Genomic DNA, 16361 nt, shown 5'->3' with positions numbered 1-16361 from the left:
TCTGGAACAATTCTGAAGCGAATGCCACGATGTGGTTCCTTCATCTTCGGAATCAAATCAAAGTCACAAGGACTTAAGTCCGGGGAGTATGGTGAATGGTACAGTACTTCCCAGTCCCATCGACCGAACAGAGCAGCCACAGCTTGCGCTGTATACGCCCGCTCATTGTCGTGCAAAATGATGGGTGGGTTGCTCAGGAAGTGTCACCGCTTCTTTCGCAAAGCTGGTCACAGGTGATGCTCCAAAAACGAACAGTAATACTGTGCCGTGGAGGAACGTAATGCGTTACTATAACACCATCACAGTCGTATACGAGAATCACCATAACTCTGGACCACTCCATTCGCACCATCAACAGAACACGTTCTGCTAACGGTATACTACGCCTTGCTCATCGCTGGCAGCGGGTTCTACACAACGCTGGTGACTACTTTGAAGGACAGAAACAGATGCAAACATGTAACTCTTTTGTATCGGTTGTGAATAAATAGATGCCACTATGTAAGTTCCAACTCTCGTAATTAACTACGTTGATTAGGGAGAACACCATTAGTGTCCGCATATTATATTACTTCTTGTTTAAATAAATAGAATAATTTCGGCCTCATGGCTGATTTTCCCTTAATTATAATATCACCTCACCATCCATTTTGAGAGACCATCTTACGCCTATGACAGACCCTGAGTATCCAAAAACTTTACTATGCACTCGTCTCTTTGTTACAACAGTGCGCAGCAGCACTGCAATATATCTTTTTTGGACCTGGGCGAGATGACTTCAGTGAGTTGGGAACTTGGGACGACATGCAGCACAAACCTTTAAGTGCGAGGTAGGAGTGGATGTCAGTTGAGGACTGTGGGGGCAGGCAACCATGTATCATTGTTTCTGATTCGGCACCGAAGATAGACCAGTATATTATCGAAGTCAGGTGCAGACGGTCTCATTCGAGGTTATCAACGGATCTCAGACTAACCTCACGCTGCTCAGCTGGACGTCTGTGTTGGTAGTGCTGAAACAATCGCCTATTAGTACTCAAAGGTGCGTGACCTCGACGCCTAACGGAAGACCATAGAGAGCAACAGCGCAATTGCTTGCTCGTTACGACGCTGATCGTGACAAGTTATTGTCGAACGTCGACATACGCGATGAAACATTTCGAAGCGGAAAAAAAACGGCTATCCAAAGAGTGGCGCCACACTACCGTTCCTCTGAAGAAAAAGTTCAAAGCCGTAAAAGTCATGGCGACTTTCTTCTGAGACTCTGAAGGGATAATTCTGATGTCTTCCCTCATGATGCAACAGTCAACTCTGAGGTGTACTGTGCTACCCTCAGGAAATTGAAGGAACGACTTCAGCGTGTTCGTCGCTACAGAAAAGCAAATGAACTTCTCCACGAGCCCCGCCACACAAGTGCTCACAGAAGTCTGCCCGCCCTAGAGGAGTTGACAAAGCTCCACTGGACTGTTCTCCCTCACCAACCATACAGCCCGGATCTCGCACCTTCCGACTTACATCTGCCTGGCCACAAGAAGGATGCACTGCACAGTAAGCAGTACGTGGATGATGGTGAGGTTACTGATGCGGCAAGACGTTGACGACGACGGTGACCAATAGAGTGGTAGCATACAGGCATACAAGCCCTTCCAGTGAGGTGGCGTAGGGCCGTAGCATTTAACGGAGATTATGTTGAAAAATAGTATTTTAGTCAAAAGAATGGCGAATAATACTGTGTATTGGAATGCTGAATAAAACCACCCTGCTTTCAGAATAAAAGTGTTCAATTAATTATTGAAGCCCCTCGTATAATCATGTACTTTATGTCTCCAAGGCACAAACTTTAAAATTTATTATTCTGTTCAAGCTTCACTCTGCCTAACATAAGCACAGTTCAATTATTAAACAACGTAGCTATTACGAGGTGCATTCAAGTTCTAAGGCCTTCGATTTTTTTTCTAATTAACTACTCACCTGAAATCGATGAAACTGGCGTTACTTCTCGACGTAATCGCCCTGCAGACGTACACTTTTTCACAACGCTGACGCCATGATTCCATGGCAGCGGCGAAGGCATTTTTAGGAGTCTGTTTTGACCACTGGAAAATCGCTGAGGCAATAGCAGCACAGCTGGTGAATGTGCGGCCACGGAGAGTGTCTTTCATTGTTGGAAAAAGCCAAAAGTCACTAGGAGCCAGGTCAGGTGAGTAGGGAGCATGAGGAATCACTTCAAAGTTGTTATCACGAAGAAACTGTTGCGTAACGTTAGCTCGAACTGCGGGTGCGTTGTCTTGGTGAAACAGCACACGCGCAGCTCTTCCCGGACGTTTTTGTTGCAGTGTAGGAAGGAATTTGTTCTTCAAAACATTTTCGTAGGATGCAACTGTTTCGTAGTGCCCTTTGGAACGCAATGGGTAAGTATTACGCCATCGCTGTCCCAGAACATGGGCACCATCATTTTTTCAGCACTGGCGGTTACCCGAAATTTTTTTGGTGGCGGTGAATCTGTGTGCTTCCATTGAGCTGACTGGCGCTTTGTTTCTGGATTGAAAAATGGCATCCATGTCTCATCCATTGTCACAACCGACGAAAAGAAAGTCCTATTTATGCTGTCATTGCGTGTCAACATTGCTTGGCAACATGCCACACGGGCAGCCATGTGGTCGTCCGTCAGCATTCATGACACCCACCTGGATGACACTTTTCGCATTTTCAGGTCGTCATGCAGGATTGTGTGCACAGAACCAACAGAAATGCCAACTCTGGAGGCAATCTGTTCAACAGTCATTCGGTGATCCCCCAAAACAATTCTCTCCACTTTCCCGATCATGTCATCAGACTGGCTTGTGCAAGCCCAAGGTTGTTTCGGTTTTGTTGTCACACGATGTTCTGCCTTCATTAAACTATCGCACCCACGAACGCACTTTCGACACATCTATAACTCCATCACCACATGTCTCCTTCAACTGTCGATTAATTTCAATTGGTTTCACACCACGCAAATTCAGAAAACGAATGATTGCACGCTGTTCAAGTAAGGAAAACGTCGCCATTTTAAGTATTTAAAACAGTTCTCATTCGCGCCCCTGGCGGTAAAATTCCATCTGCCGTACGGTGCTGCCATCTCTGAGACGTATTGACAATGAACGCGGCCTCATTTTAGAACAATGCCCACGTTTCTATCTCTTTCCAGTCCGGAGAAAAAAAATCGGAGGCCTTAGAACTTGAATGCACCTCGTACAACATTTTTCTTTTATATGACCTCTCCTGTCAGGGTTATTCAGTTCTTCTTCTTCTTCTTCTTGGTTGGCTCTACAGTCCTTGAAGAACCTTGGCCTCCTGTATCACCTGCCTCCATTCTTCTCAGTCCATCGCCTTCCTTCTCCAATTTCTTATTCCCATCGCCTTTAGATCTTCTTCCATATTGGCCAACCACCTTTTCCCGGGTCTACCTCTTCTCCTTCTCCCGTCATGTTTTCCCATGAAAACTTTCTTGACACTACGAGTTTCTGGCATTCCCTGTACATATCCTGCCCATGTTATTCTTCCCTGCTTAATTTTAACAACAATATCCAAAACGTGTTTGTTGTTCTACATTTTCCTTACTCCCCAGCCATCTTCCTCTCTCACTGTTCCAAAAATCCTTCTCAGTATCTTTCTTTCCCACCTCAATAACCAGTTCTCCTCCTTCAATGTCAATACCCAGCTTTCTGATCCATATATTATTACAGGTCTTAATATGGTCGTGTATATTTTGATTTTCTATTCCTACTAACATTCCTGGAATTAAATACATTCTGCAAGGCAAAATAGCAACGATTTCCACTCGCTATCCTTTCTTGACTTTCTACTGCTACTTCATTGTCCTCCATTCTTACAGAACCTAAATATTTAAATGATTTCACTCTGTCATATTCTTTCCCACTATTGAATTCTATTGTCCGTTTATATTGGGCTCCCCCACCACCATATACTTTGTTTTGTTTATGTTTACTTCTAAATCTACTTCTCTTGCTGCCTTCTCTAACGTATCGTAGTTCCCCTTTAGTGGCCTTACATTCCTTGCCATTAATGCTATATCCGCATATGTTACCACTTGAACTTGCCGATTAAGTACTGTTCCTCCTGCGTTTATCGGCATTTGCCGCATCGCCTATTCTAAAACTAAATTAAATAGCATTGTAGAGATCACGTCTCCCTGTCGTAGCCCCCTCTGTACTTCAGTAATTCAGTTAACGATACTAATAAATAAAAGTAACAGCATTTAAACCTTTCATTTGGCGTTAGCTGTCAGTATACATTAACAAAAAATGGTTCAAATGGCTTTGAGCACTATGGGATTCAGCTTCTGAGGTCTTCAGTCCCCTAGAACTTAGAACAACTTAAAACTACCTAACCCAAGGATATCACACACATTCATCCCCGAGGCAGGATTCGAACCTGCGATCGCAGTGGTCCCGCGGTTCCAGACGATACACTAACAAATAATTCAAAAATTTAAACTGATTACGTTCAGTATCTCCAAACAAAGATGTGGCGATCTTCTAAGATCAGTATACACAGTTCTTTGCTTCTGTCTTACAACTAACAAGCAACATTTTGCTGAAGTAGAAATTAACCTTCAGAGCAGTAGCTACGGTTCACATGTACTGTCTGTGCAAAGACGATCCGATTGACGTTGAATGATATTGTTGTCCATAAAGTGACTGTTCATTTTACGTGTGAATGGTCTATAAAATGATACTGTTTTTCTCTAGTATGTTTTTAAGAATTATCAGATGAAATGCTGACGACAGCTTCAAACGAGAGAAGTGCCGAGAAAGATAAACAGAAATTTCCGAACTTAGCCCGCAGCAAACTTAAATTGTTAAAGCACTCTTATTTATCTTGGCTCGCTGAGATTAAAATGGTGTAAATATCTGTTCCAAGTATCAGCGAGGCAGTGCTCTGGGGTGAGTGAAAGTCAATTTCCCTTTTGAGACGGAACATTGCAGCGGGAAATTATCTGGAGGGTGAAACTGCGTCGAAGAAATAGTTTTCCTTTCTAACTCAATTTCCGAAAACAGAAGCGATGTTCCAATCCACAAATTTTCATGCTGACCATGCTTGTTCGGAACTTTTACGATCACATTACGTAGTCATTAGCGAAGAAAGAAAAGCTTCCGTCACCTTTATGCGATGAAGTACGCATTTTCCAAACTGAACATTAATTTTATATTTCAGATGAATGGACATGTAAAGTATGCTTTCAGTCGCAAATAGTTTTATTATAAACCAAACACTACTGCACTTCAAGCTCTCCCAATTCATCCGCAGATGATTTGGTTTCCACACCATCGACATGACTCCTTTGATGTGGTTACTTCCGTGTACTGTAAACCAAAAACTGCCGTACAGAATATTTGCAGCATTTCTAACCGTTGTATTGGAACATTCTTCACAATAAATGGAATTCAGTTACATACTTAACAGAATTATAAAACTTTATGTCGTAAGCGTACATGTCCGTTATATTTTTCAATATTTTTCTACCTTTTCCATTTCGGCAGTTTAAATTTTTTGAGGGTTGTACCCGACATGAAAATTTATTGTTCAAATAAGTCGTTTTTGTTGCAAAATTTTTTTATTGTATCGTAAATAGTTATAAATTGAACATTTTAGTCACCTCGCATAGAATGCTAAGGAAGCTGTCAAATTGTTTTTTGTTGAAACCTGCAGCACGCTACAGTCCCGTGAATTCTTGCAATTTGGTCAGTATTGTGTTTCGCTGTAGTAAAAGTGAAAAACTGCAGTTGTGGAACATTATATATTCAAGTTTGCTAAGTATTTGTGTATCTTGTGTATTAGAAGTGCATGTTAATAGTAATGTTATAAAGACCATTCACTTTATGTAAGCCTGAAAGTAATAAGGTGTTTCGGTATCTCTTATAATTTTTGCAAATAGTTTGTGTTGCTCCAGTTGTTAGTTTCAATCTTAAAACATATGTGTGTCAGAGTTCATTGCACTCGTGTGTGGCTAAGTTTAGGTTGTGTTTGTCCATTATAGTTACTTATACCTACTTTCATAAACGAGAACGTTAATCTGTCGCTTGCCTAATTAGGCTGGCGACCGTTTCCCTTATTCTGTAAACAATATAGGTAGGCAAAATTTTGTTTGTTACTATTCCAATTTTTACGTAATTTTGACTTTCATTTCCGATCAGCCACCTCCGTTAGGAACATCACGGTCAACATAACAAAATTCCTCTCAGAGGGTAACACTGCTCTGTTGCTTTATACCATAATTGCTATAACAAAATAATTCTGTTTTGCAAACTGACTCCTACTTTAAGGTTATGGTATAGCAGTAGCGGAAAGGGAGTGTTATACGTGGCTTTTCCGTGACAGGACTATTTGTTTCTGTTGGGGCATACTACGTAATAAACCAAACTTGGAATTTCATAGTATAAGCTACGTAAATACGCTGTCCTTAGGTCTTAATGTCTTTACTCGCTTTCATCTTGGTCTTATTGAAAAGATACTTTATTATAAGCCCTGCGTATTTGTACAGTAGACTTAAAAACTCATCTTTACTCAGAGGCCCGAACGTAAAGCACTGTTTCCTGTTCGTCACCGAATGTTCTCGGAAAGAACTTGTAACTTCCTAAAAAGGTTTACAGGTTAAATACTCGTTTCCTGTAACGCATTAAGTCTAACAACTAAAATACAGGTCTACTATAAATCCTCAGTTCGTTTTCAAAGCTGTACACTTCTCGAAGTCTTGCATGTTGTTCTCGTTGTGGTCTTCCGTCCGAAGGCTACTTTCATACGGCTCTTCACACTTTTCTATCCTGTGCAAGCCTTTTCTTCTCCGACTGACTACTACAACCTACATCCTTCCGAATCTATAATTGCCTCTTGGTCTCCATATACGATTGTTACCCTCCACACTTCCCCCAATGCTAAACTTGTGTTCCCTTGATGGCTCAGCATGTGTCCTGTCTACCGATCCCTTCTTCTAGTCAGTATGTGCCACAATTTCTTTTCCTCCCTGTTTCATTCAGTAACTCCTCATTAGTTACATGTTCTACTCATCTAATCTTCAGTATTCTTCTGCAGCACCACATTTCAAAAGCCTCTATTCTCTTCTTGTCCATACTGTTTATAGGCCATGTTTCTCTTCTATACATGGCTACACTTCACACAAAAAGTTTCAGAAAAAAATCTCTATTCGATGTTAACAAATTTATCTTCTTCATTAACGCTTTTCTCGCCACTGCCAATCTACATTTCATATCCTCTCTACTTCAGCCATCGTCAGCTATTTTGCTGCCCAAATAACAAAACTCATCTACTACTTTCAGTGTCTAGTTTTCTAAACTAATTCTCTCTGAATCACTTGACTTGATTTGAATATATCCCATTACCCTTGTTTTCATTTTTCTTATGGTCATCTCATATCCTCCTTTCAAGACACTGTCAATTCCGTTCAATTCCTCTTCCAAGTCCTTTGCTTTAGGACTAGTTTTCCATCTGACTCCTTGATATTTATACAGTCGCTCTTCTTTTCTCCGAGGTCGTCTTCAATTTTCATGTAGGTGCTATCCATTCTTCTCCTAGTGATGTGTTTCTCAATCCACACATTTGTCCTCTAGCCATTCGAGTCCTCCCTCGCGCATGTGTGTGTATGTTGTCCTTAGCGTAATTTAGTTTAAGTTAAATGAAGTAGTGTGATGACCTCTGCAGTTTGGTCCCATAAGACCTTACCACAAATCCTCTAGCCATTCATGCTTAACTATTATGCATGTCCTGTTAATCTCAGTTTTTAGACATATGAATTCCCTTTCGTCTGCTTACTTTACTGCATTTTATATAGTTTTCAAATTTAATACCTCCTGTCTTATACAAAGATTTCTACTAGACCCTGTTGTTTTATGTATTTGATTCTCCGCTGGCTTCACTGCTTCATCTCTCAAAACCATCCGTTCCTTTCCCTGTTCTTCTCAGTCGTTGACCAGTACTCCCTCTGAAACTCTCAACAATCTCTGTTTCTTTCCAGGTCAAAACAATGGTTCAAATGGCTCTGAGCACTATGGGACTTAACTTCTGAGGTCATCAGTCCCCTAGAACGTAGAACTACATAAACCTAACTAACCTAAGAACATCACACAAATCCATGCCCGAGGCAGGATTCGAACCTGCGACCGTAGTGGTCTTGCGGTTCCAGACTGTAGCGCCTAGAACCGTTTCCAGGCCACCTCTCCTAATTTCCTACCTTTTTTTCGCAACTTCTTCAGTTTTAATCTGCAGTTCTTATCCAATACATTGTGATCAGAGTCCACATCTGCACCTGGAAATGTCTTATAGTTCAAAGTCTGGTTCCGAAATCTCTGTCTTACTATTATGTAATCAATCTTAAACCTTTCGGTGTCTCCAGGTTTCTTCTGCATATACAACCGCTTTTCATGATTCTTAAACCAAGTGTTAGCGATAGTCAAACTACGCTCGGCCCCAGCCCATTTTAAGCTATTATTTTTCCTTCTCTTTCTTTCCCTGATGTCTGTTAATCACTATTGAATTTTCTTCTCTATTAACTGTCTGAATAATTTATTCTGTTTTATCATATATTTCTTCAATCTCTCCGTCATCTGCAAAGCTAGTTGGCATATAAACTTGTATTACGGTGGTGGGTGTGGGATTCCTGTCTATATTGGCTACAATAATGGGTTCACTATGCTGTTCGTAGTAGCTTACTAGTATTCCTATTTTCTTATTCATTATTAATCTACTCCTGCGTTAACCCTCTCTAAGTTAGTATTTTTAACCCTGTATTCCTGCCACCGATCGAGCGGGATGGCTTAGTGGTTAGCACACTAGACTGGCATTAGGGAAGAGAGCGGTTCAAACCCGCGTCCGGCCATCCTGATTTAAGTTTTCCGTGAATTTTCTATGTCCTTTAAGGCAAATGCCGGGACGGCTACTTCGAAAGCGCACAGCTGATTTCCTTCTCCATCCTTCTATAATCCGAGCTTATACTCCAAAGACCTCGTTGTCGACCGCCACGGTCGCAGGTTCGAATCCTGCCTCGGGCATGGATGTGTGTGATGTCCTTAGGTTAGTTAGGTTTAAGTAGTTCTAAGTTCTAGGGGACTGATGACCTCAGATGTTAAGTCCCATAGTGCTCAGAGCCATTTGACCCATTTTTTTCCACCTCCTCCTCCTCTAAACCGCCTACGGACTTCACTCCTTTCCCTTTTTAATATTTCTAACCTACCTACCTGATTAAGGAATCTAATACTCCACACTCCGATCCGTATAACGCCAGTTTTATGTCTCCTGATGACCACGTTCTGCTGAGTAGTCCCCTACAGGAGATCCAAATTGGCGACCGTTTTATCTCCTGAGTATTTTGCTCAAAAGGATGCTATCATCTTTTAACAATAGCTGCAAGCTCTCGGTAAAAATTACCGATGTAGTTTCCACTTGCTGTCAGCCGTTTCCAGTACCAGCACACTAAGCCGGTTTGGTTGATGGTACAAGGCCAGATCAGTCAATCGTCAGACTGTTGCCCACGCAGCTACCTAAAAGGCTGCTACCCCTGTTCAGGAAACACACTTTTGTCTGGATTCTCAGCTGATACTCCTCCGTTATAATTGCAACTGCGGTACGGCTGTTTGTGTCGCTAGGATACTCAGCCCTCCCCACCAGAGGCAAGGTGCGTCATTCATTAGGGGATGGCGGAGAGGAGGTTGGGGAGTATTATGTGCACAAATATGACTGAAGCAAGAAGAGAATTGTAAAATCACGAAGTTTCCATTTTGCACTCTAGAAATGTTCTCCTACGATCACACGACACACGTCTAACCTCACACAAGTTCTTTCCATATCATGTGTAGCAATATCCTGTCAGTGGTCATCACTGCTGTTTTGATGTGTTGTCTGACCTGTACCATTGTTCTTGGTAATTTGGGCACGTAAACACAGCCCTTAATGTTCTCCCAATGGAAATAGTCACAGTGCATTAAGTCAGGTGCCCTGGGGGAGGGGTGGGGGGCGGGGGGAACAAGGGAATATATCCTACTACACTGGCGATGCGGAATGTCGTAGCTTGGGAAGCAAAGAAAATTCCTATGGGGGGGGGGGGTGCCACGTCTTGTTGAAAGATGAAATTCTCGGAATCAGCAGCCAGTTGTGGAAAGAACCACAAGAGCAACAGTTACCCATTAGTCTTGTCGCAGAAGATAAATGACACATACAGCTTTGTCTGTGACATTGCACAGAAAACAACCTTCGGCGAATCTCGTTCATGTGCCACAAACACATGACGATTTTCAATGCCCCATGTTCTCAATTTGTGGCGTTTGACCTGTGCAGATAAACGAAAGGCTACTTCGGCGCTGAATATCAGCCTGGAGGCGAAATGTTCACATTCAAGTGTTTCCTGCGTTCTGATAGGAAATTGAAGACGCCGACAAAAGTCTTCCCGCTTTAATTGTCGCACTAGCTGCAGATCGTACGGTTTAAAATGTAACCGCCGGCGCAAAATGTTCCACACAGTTTACTGTTGTGTTCCAAGCTTATGGCTTCTGCGGACCGTTGATCTGTTTGGTCTACTTGCGAAACTTTCTCTCACCCTCTCCACGGTTACAGCTACCACACTTGGTCGTCTGTTTTTATGTTTACGTAGACACCAGTATCCCTAAATTGTCTATACTACTGAACAATGCTCTGTTTATATGGCGGTTCTTTTCTATAATTCGTTCTGAATGCACAATGCACTGTTGTACCAGATAAAATCTCGCATATTCCAATACTCTAAATGTCCTTTTTTACTTTTTCTTCTATGAGGATAGAAGCTGAAATAATGAATTAAAATTTGTGCCACAGCCGCAACTTCAACTCAGGCCTCTTGCTATTCCAATAACGGAGACTCTCACAATACTGACAATTTAAGATGGGGGAAATGGGCTGAAGATGTGACTCTTTTCTTGCTTTTCGCCATTTTCTCACTGAACTGCACTCGTAATGCCATCTAGCGGGCACAATAAAAACTCGGTAAGTTTATGATTCTGTTCGTACATCGATTATATTTGTACATGTAATGCTTTGGTAAATATAGAACTTCGAAAGCGAATGAACCAATTATAGTATTCCTGTACTTCTTGGAACTGAATATTTATTACCCGTTTCCCTGTCTTTTCAAGAAGTCTGATCATTCCAGCGCCTTTCTTCATGCTACTTTCATCCCATGCATGTCGTGAGTTCTCCATATTTACACGTTAAATAAAAAAAACATAAAAAATTTAATGTTTGGGGTATCTGTTTTGTCCAGTACAATCTGATACTTCTTTATCCGATACAACCCGAACCTACTGCAGCAGCAGTTTAGTATTTTCATTGTTATTTTTTGAGCTGTAAATTGTCCAATCTACAATGTAGAGAATAATATCCCTTATATGTTACAATATGTACCTGCAAACAAAGCACAACATCCCAATGTTCGTACGTCGCAAATCTGAATAGAAAGAGATAACTTGTTAACACTCCGAAACGCACTGCCGTTTTCATCTTAATCACATGCGTTGTCTTGTACTTCCATAGTTTACACTGTAGTGAAGCGACAGATGCTGTCTATAGCGCTATAGCTTAGAAATAGATCTTCTACGATATATACCGCTGTTCGGTACTACCCAACCTTCCCCCGCTTGAAACTGGTGAAGATAAGTGATACACTGAGAAACAAAGATGTGCTATGAGTAAAGAAAAAACTTGCACAGTAAAGGAAAAATGGATCGAAGAAATAGAGTACCTGCGCACGTATCCCAACATCAGCCACGCTTGCAAAACGTAGTTAAATGTGTGGATCGTATGAACCTATGTGAAAGACGATCGACGAAGTGGGATGTCGTAGCTCTGCTGAAATGGACGGCTAACAAGGAAATGGAACGGCTAACTGCATTAGAGCAGTTGGATGGCTGATGACGGAAACCACAACAGACCAAGAGATAAGTCCACTCAAATTCGGCGTTCTTGATGGAAAAAGGGACGTCCTTAAATTCACTCTGTTTAGCAAACTTGAAATGTTCATTCTCCGCGTGTTCGAACAGTAGCTCTCTTAGCACTTTCAACGCGATCTGACTGGTGTGCAACTCACGTGATTACGGCTTCCGAAGTAATTTCCTCAAGGACGACAAAGAAACCACTTTATTGGGGGATTCGCATCAACTTCCTTCACGCCTATATCCATTAACAGGTTTTAATGAGGAATGTCAGCCTCTCTTTGACTTACGACACGGGTTTAATTAGTCTCTGCCTCTGTAATGTTGATTTGCACTGCATTGCTATCTGACTGAAATAGTGGAACGGCTTTCAAGAGTAGCTCTCGAAAATTATTAAGCGTACGGGCTTTCTTTCAACCAGCATTTAATTTACTGTGTAACGAACATTCTAATTAGCTTCTTTATTGTGTAGCGAGAACAATCACAAAAGGCGGTTACCCGTTTCGAACAGTCAGTGGCTATCACCGACTGCCTACATTTACATAAGTTAACGTTCTCGTTTTTCTGTCAATACAACTAACTTATTGGCGTTTTTCTCTCTTCCCGCGTGCAATGCTAGTCACTGCGTGTAATCCCTGCATGAACCTCAAAAATATACTCTTGGATGGGACAAGGAGGATGTAAAGGAATTCGTCTTAACTCCATATACTTTGCTGCCGATGTAGTTGTTTGTTTCAGATGACGAAATACATCTTTTCAATGTTATTTAAATTTAGGGTTTGTACAGTTCACCAGAAGGGACATTCACCGAAAATTGGACAAGGAGCAATTTCAGTTGTAAGCTTCCTAAGTATGTTTATCTGTATATGAAATATGGAATATTCTTCTTCAAAAATTTTCTCCTCGTGTAACGTGTCCTTTAGGTATCACATTCAACTACTGAACAGTACCGACTGTTGATTGGCCCTGTATTGCGGTCGTGAGCAGTGTCGTGAAACAAAATTGTAATCTTAGTGGAATGTTCAATTTGAAATTATGAAAATGAATATAATTAAATCCCAAAAGAATCTTATTGTGTACCTGGTGAAAACTATGTAACTGAAAATTTTGAAGTACATTATGAAAGCTAAGTAACATTAAGTGCAATCAGTACAACGAAAAAACTCAGTACAAAGGTGCAAATTTTACTTTTTTTTATTCAATCGATGACTAATTTCGGGCCGAGACCCATTTTCAGATAATCGTAACATAGTCAAAAATGGTATTTCCCAAGATGTGAAAACCATGTCAAAACTGTGCAACGAACATACAGATACATTTTTGACTTTTCCACATCTTCGGAAATATAATTTTTGAGTATACTGCGATGATCTGGAAGTGTATCTTGGCCCGAAAGTAGTCATCGACTGAATATAAAAAGGAAAATTTGCATCTTTATACTGGTTTTTCGTTGTACTGATCAACAGAATTTACTGACCCACAGCTATTCCAGCATGCTGGAAGTCGTAAATGAAGTGCAATTTTTGACTTGAAATATTCGCAAACTGAAATACTGCTCAACTCGGAAGAAAATAACAGTTGAAGAATACTTCACTGTTCACTCTACATTAATCTGCTTACTTAGCACAACATCTGAAAATTCCGACTACATATTGTTTGCTCACAAGAATGCAAAGTGAGATCTGTCCTGGAACAAAAACAATTTATCTCTTGCTCAGCATGCCATTTTGAGTCTGGGGTACTAACATCTCGAAAGCAAATTCAACTCAGCAAATGCAGTCGCCGAGGAAAAATAATCTAGTCTACTACTAAACTCTTCTTTCCTTGTCAGAAACAAATTGTGTCTGCATGTAGTGTAAGGTGCAATGCTTACTTTAAAGAAAAACGTTCTTCAAAATTTAAACTCTGATTGTCAACAAAAGACTGTAAAACATAGGAAGTCTCTGACAATCACGAAATTCACTCATTACAAAAATTACAGACATAAAAACCAATTGCATTATTTGTGACGCAATGAAAACGGAAAGATCAAATTAACAGAAATCATGAGTATTATTAGTTACCTAAGGGATTTCCTTCAATTAATAGTTTTGACGAACAATTAAATTTTAGTGGAAAGAAATAAAAACATTGAGATTAGTCGAGGACATAGTACTGCTTTCAGAGACATGGAAGACCAAGTAGAAGGAGTGGCTAACGTCTTGGAAAGAAGTTATAAGATGAGCATCAACAAAAATAAAAGATAGATAATACAATGTAGTGTGATTAAGTCACGTGATGCTGAGGAAATGAGATTAGGATATGGTACATGAGGTTTGGTATTTGCGCAGCGAAAATAACTGAAGATGGCTGAAGTAGAGAAGAAATAAAATGCAGACTGGCAATAACAACATTCTTTTAAAACCTAATATAAAGCCGGCCGGTGTGGCCGAGCGGCTCTAGGCGCTTCAGTCTGGAACCGCGCGACCGCTACGGTCGCAGGTTCGAATCCTGCTTCGGGCATGGATGTCCGTTCTTAGGTTAGTTAGGTTTAAGTAGTTCTAAGTTCTAGGGGACTGATGACCTCAGATTTTAAGTCCCATAGTGCTCAGAGCCACTTTTGAACCTAAGATAAACTTAGATGATAGGTAGTCTTTCTCGACATTTTCAGTTAGCGGAGCGTGTTAAAGAGCCGCCTCCGGGACGGGGAGATGCGACGGTCCAAGATGAAATCCACCTGGTGGATTCAGGACAAGGGTCGGTGGGCCAGCCAGCCTGGATTTGGTTTTTAGGGGATTTCTTACGTCCTACTCACTGAACACCGGGCTAGTGCCAAAGTCCCGCCTCAGTTACACGATTCGCAAACATTGGGCAAACCTCCCCTCGCTTTCACATGCATAACACTACACAGAGACAGTTGGGGTACACAAACTACGTCCCAAGGAGGTAACAGGTGGAGGCGGGAAAGGCATCCGGCAACCCGTTAAGCTAACCACGCTAAATCCGTTGATAACCATGCCGACACTTCGCCGATGGGGACAAAAGCAAAAGCAAAAGGAGGATGTCATTCCTAATGGAAGTCGTACAAACACGTAAATCTTCAAAAGTCCTTCACTGATTGTTTTGATATTTAGTCACAACGTTGCATTTTTATATACGTACTACAGCGCCACATAACATATAAATACATAGGTAATAAATATCGGGGGAAATCCATATAAAAATGTAAATGTTCGTTTGTTCGAAATCTTAAATCTATAGAAGTTCCTCACCCATTGCTTCCAGACTATGACATAACGTTACATTCAAATACGCACGTGTTTTTATATAACTATTTTTTAATATACATTACATGTAAATAAATATATAATATATAAAGGGAGACGTTATTACCAAAATTCTATAAAAGTTCTCGATCGATTTACTTTTACGTTTTTACACTGTACTCTAATGGACATTCAGACGGACATAGGCTATTCATTTTTAATATACAGGGTGTCCCAGCTATCTTGTCCACCCAAAATATCTCTGGAACAATAACAGCTATTGGAAATGAACTTTAACCGGTATCAATGTAGGGCTGCGGCCCGTGAATGTAAAACGAAAGCATATGTGTTTTTTAACACAAACTTATGTTTTTTTTAAATGGACCTACCACATTTTTTCTTCAGCAATCCATAGCATGACAAAGCACATACACAATGGCGTTGATTGCATCGCAATATTCCCATTACATCCCGAGATATTAAGACGCGAAGTTGACACTTGGAACACCCGACATGCGCTGCTAGCGCACGTCCTGAGGCTCAGGCGTGAACCCCATGCTGCCCGTAATCGCGATGTGATTGACATGCGTAATCACACTTCCATACTTATCAAGAGGTCCGAAACGAATAATACGGTCTGCTGCCATCCTGCTGCGATTACGGACAGCATGGGGTTCACGCCTGAGCCTCAGGACGTGCGCTAGCAGCGCATGTCGGGTGTTTCAAGCGTCAACTTCGCGTCTCAATATCTCGGGATGTAATGGGAATATTGCGATGCAATCAACGCCATTGTGTATGTGCTTTGTCATGCTATGGATTGCTGAAGAAGAAATATAGGAGATCCATTTAAAAAAACATAAGTTTTTGTTAAAAAAACACATATGCTTTCGTTTTAGAATGTTTCCGAATATGTACATTCATGGGCCCCAGCCCTACATTGATACCGGTGAAAGTCGTTTTCCAATAGCTGTTATTGTTCCAGAGATATTTTGGGTGGACAAGATAGCTGGGACACCCTGTATATAACACATGAATCCCACCCATGAACCATGGACCTTGCCGCTGGTATGGAGGCTTGCGTGCCTCAGCGATACAGATAGCCGTACCGAAGGTGCAACCACAACGGAGTGGTATCTGTCGAGAG

The sequence above is a fragment of the Schistocerca americana genome, chromosome 6 (genome assembly GCF_021461395.2).
Source record: "Schistocerca americana isolate TAMUIC-IGC-003095 chromosome 6, iqSchAmer2.1, whole genome shotgun sequence".
NCBI lineage: Eukaryota > Metazoa > Arthropoda > Insecta > Orthoptera > Acrididae > Schistocerca > Schistocerca americana.
Note: the sequence above shows the minus strand (reverse complement) of the source record.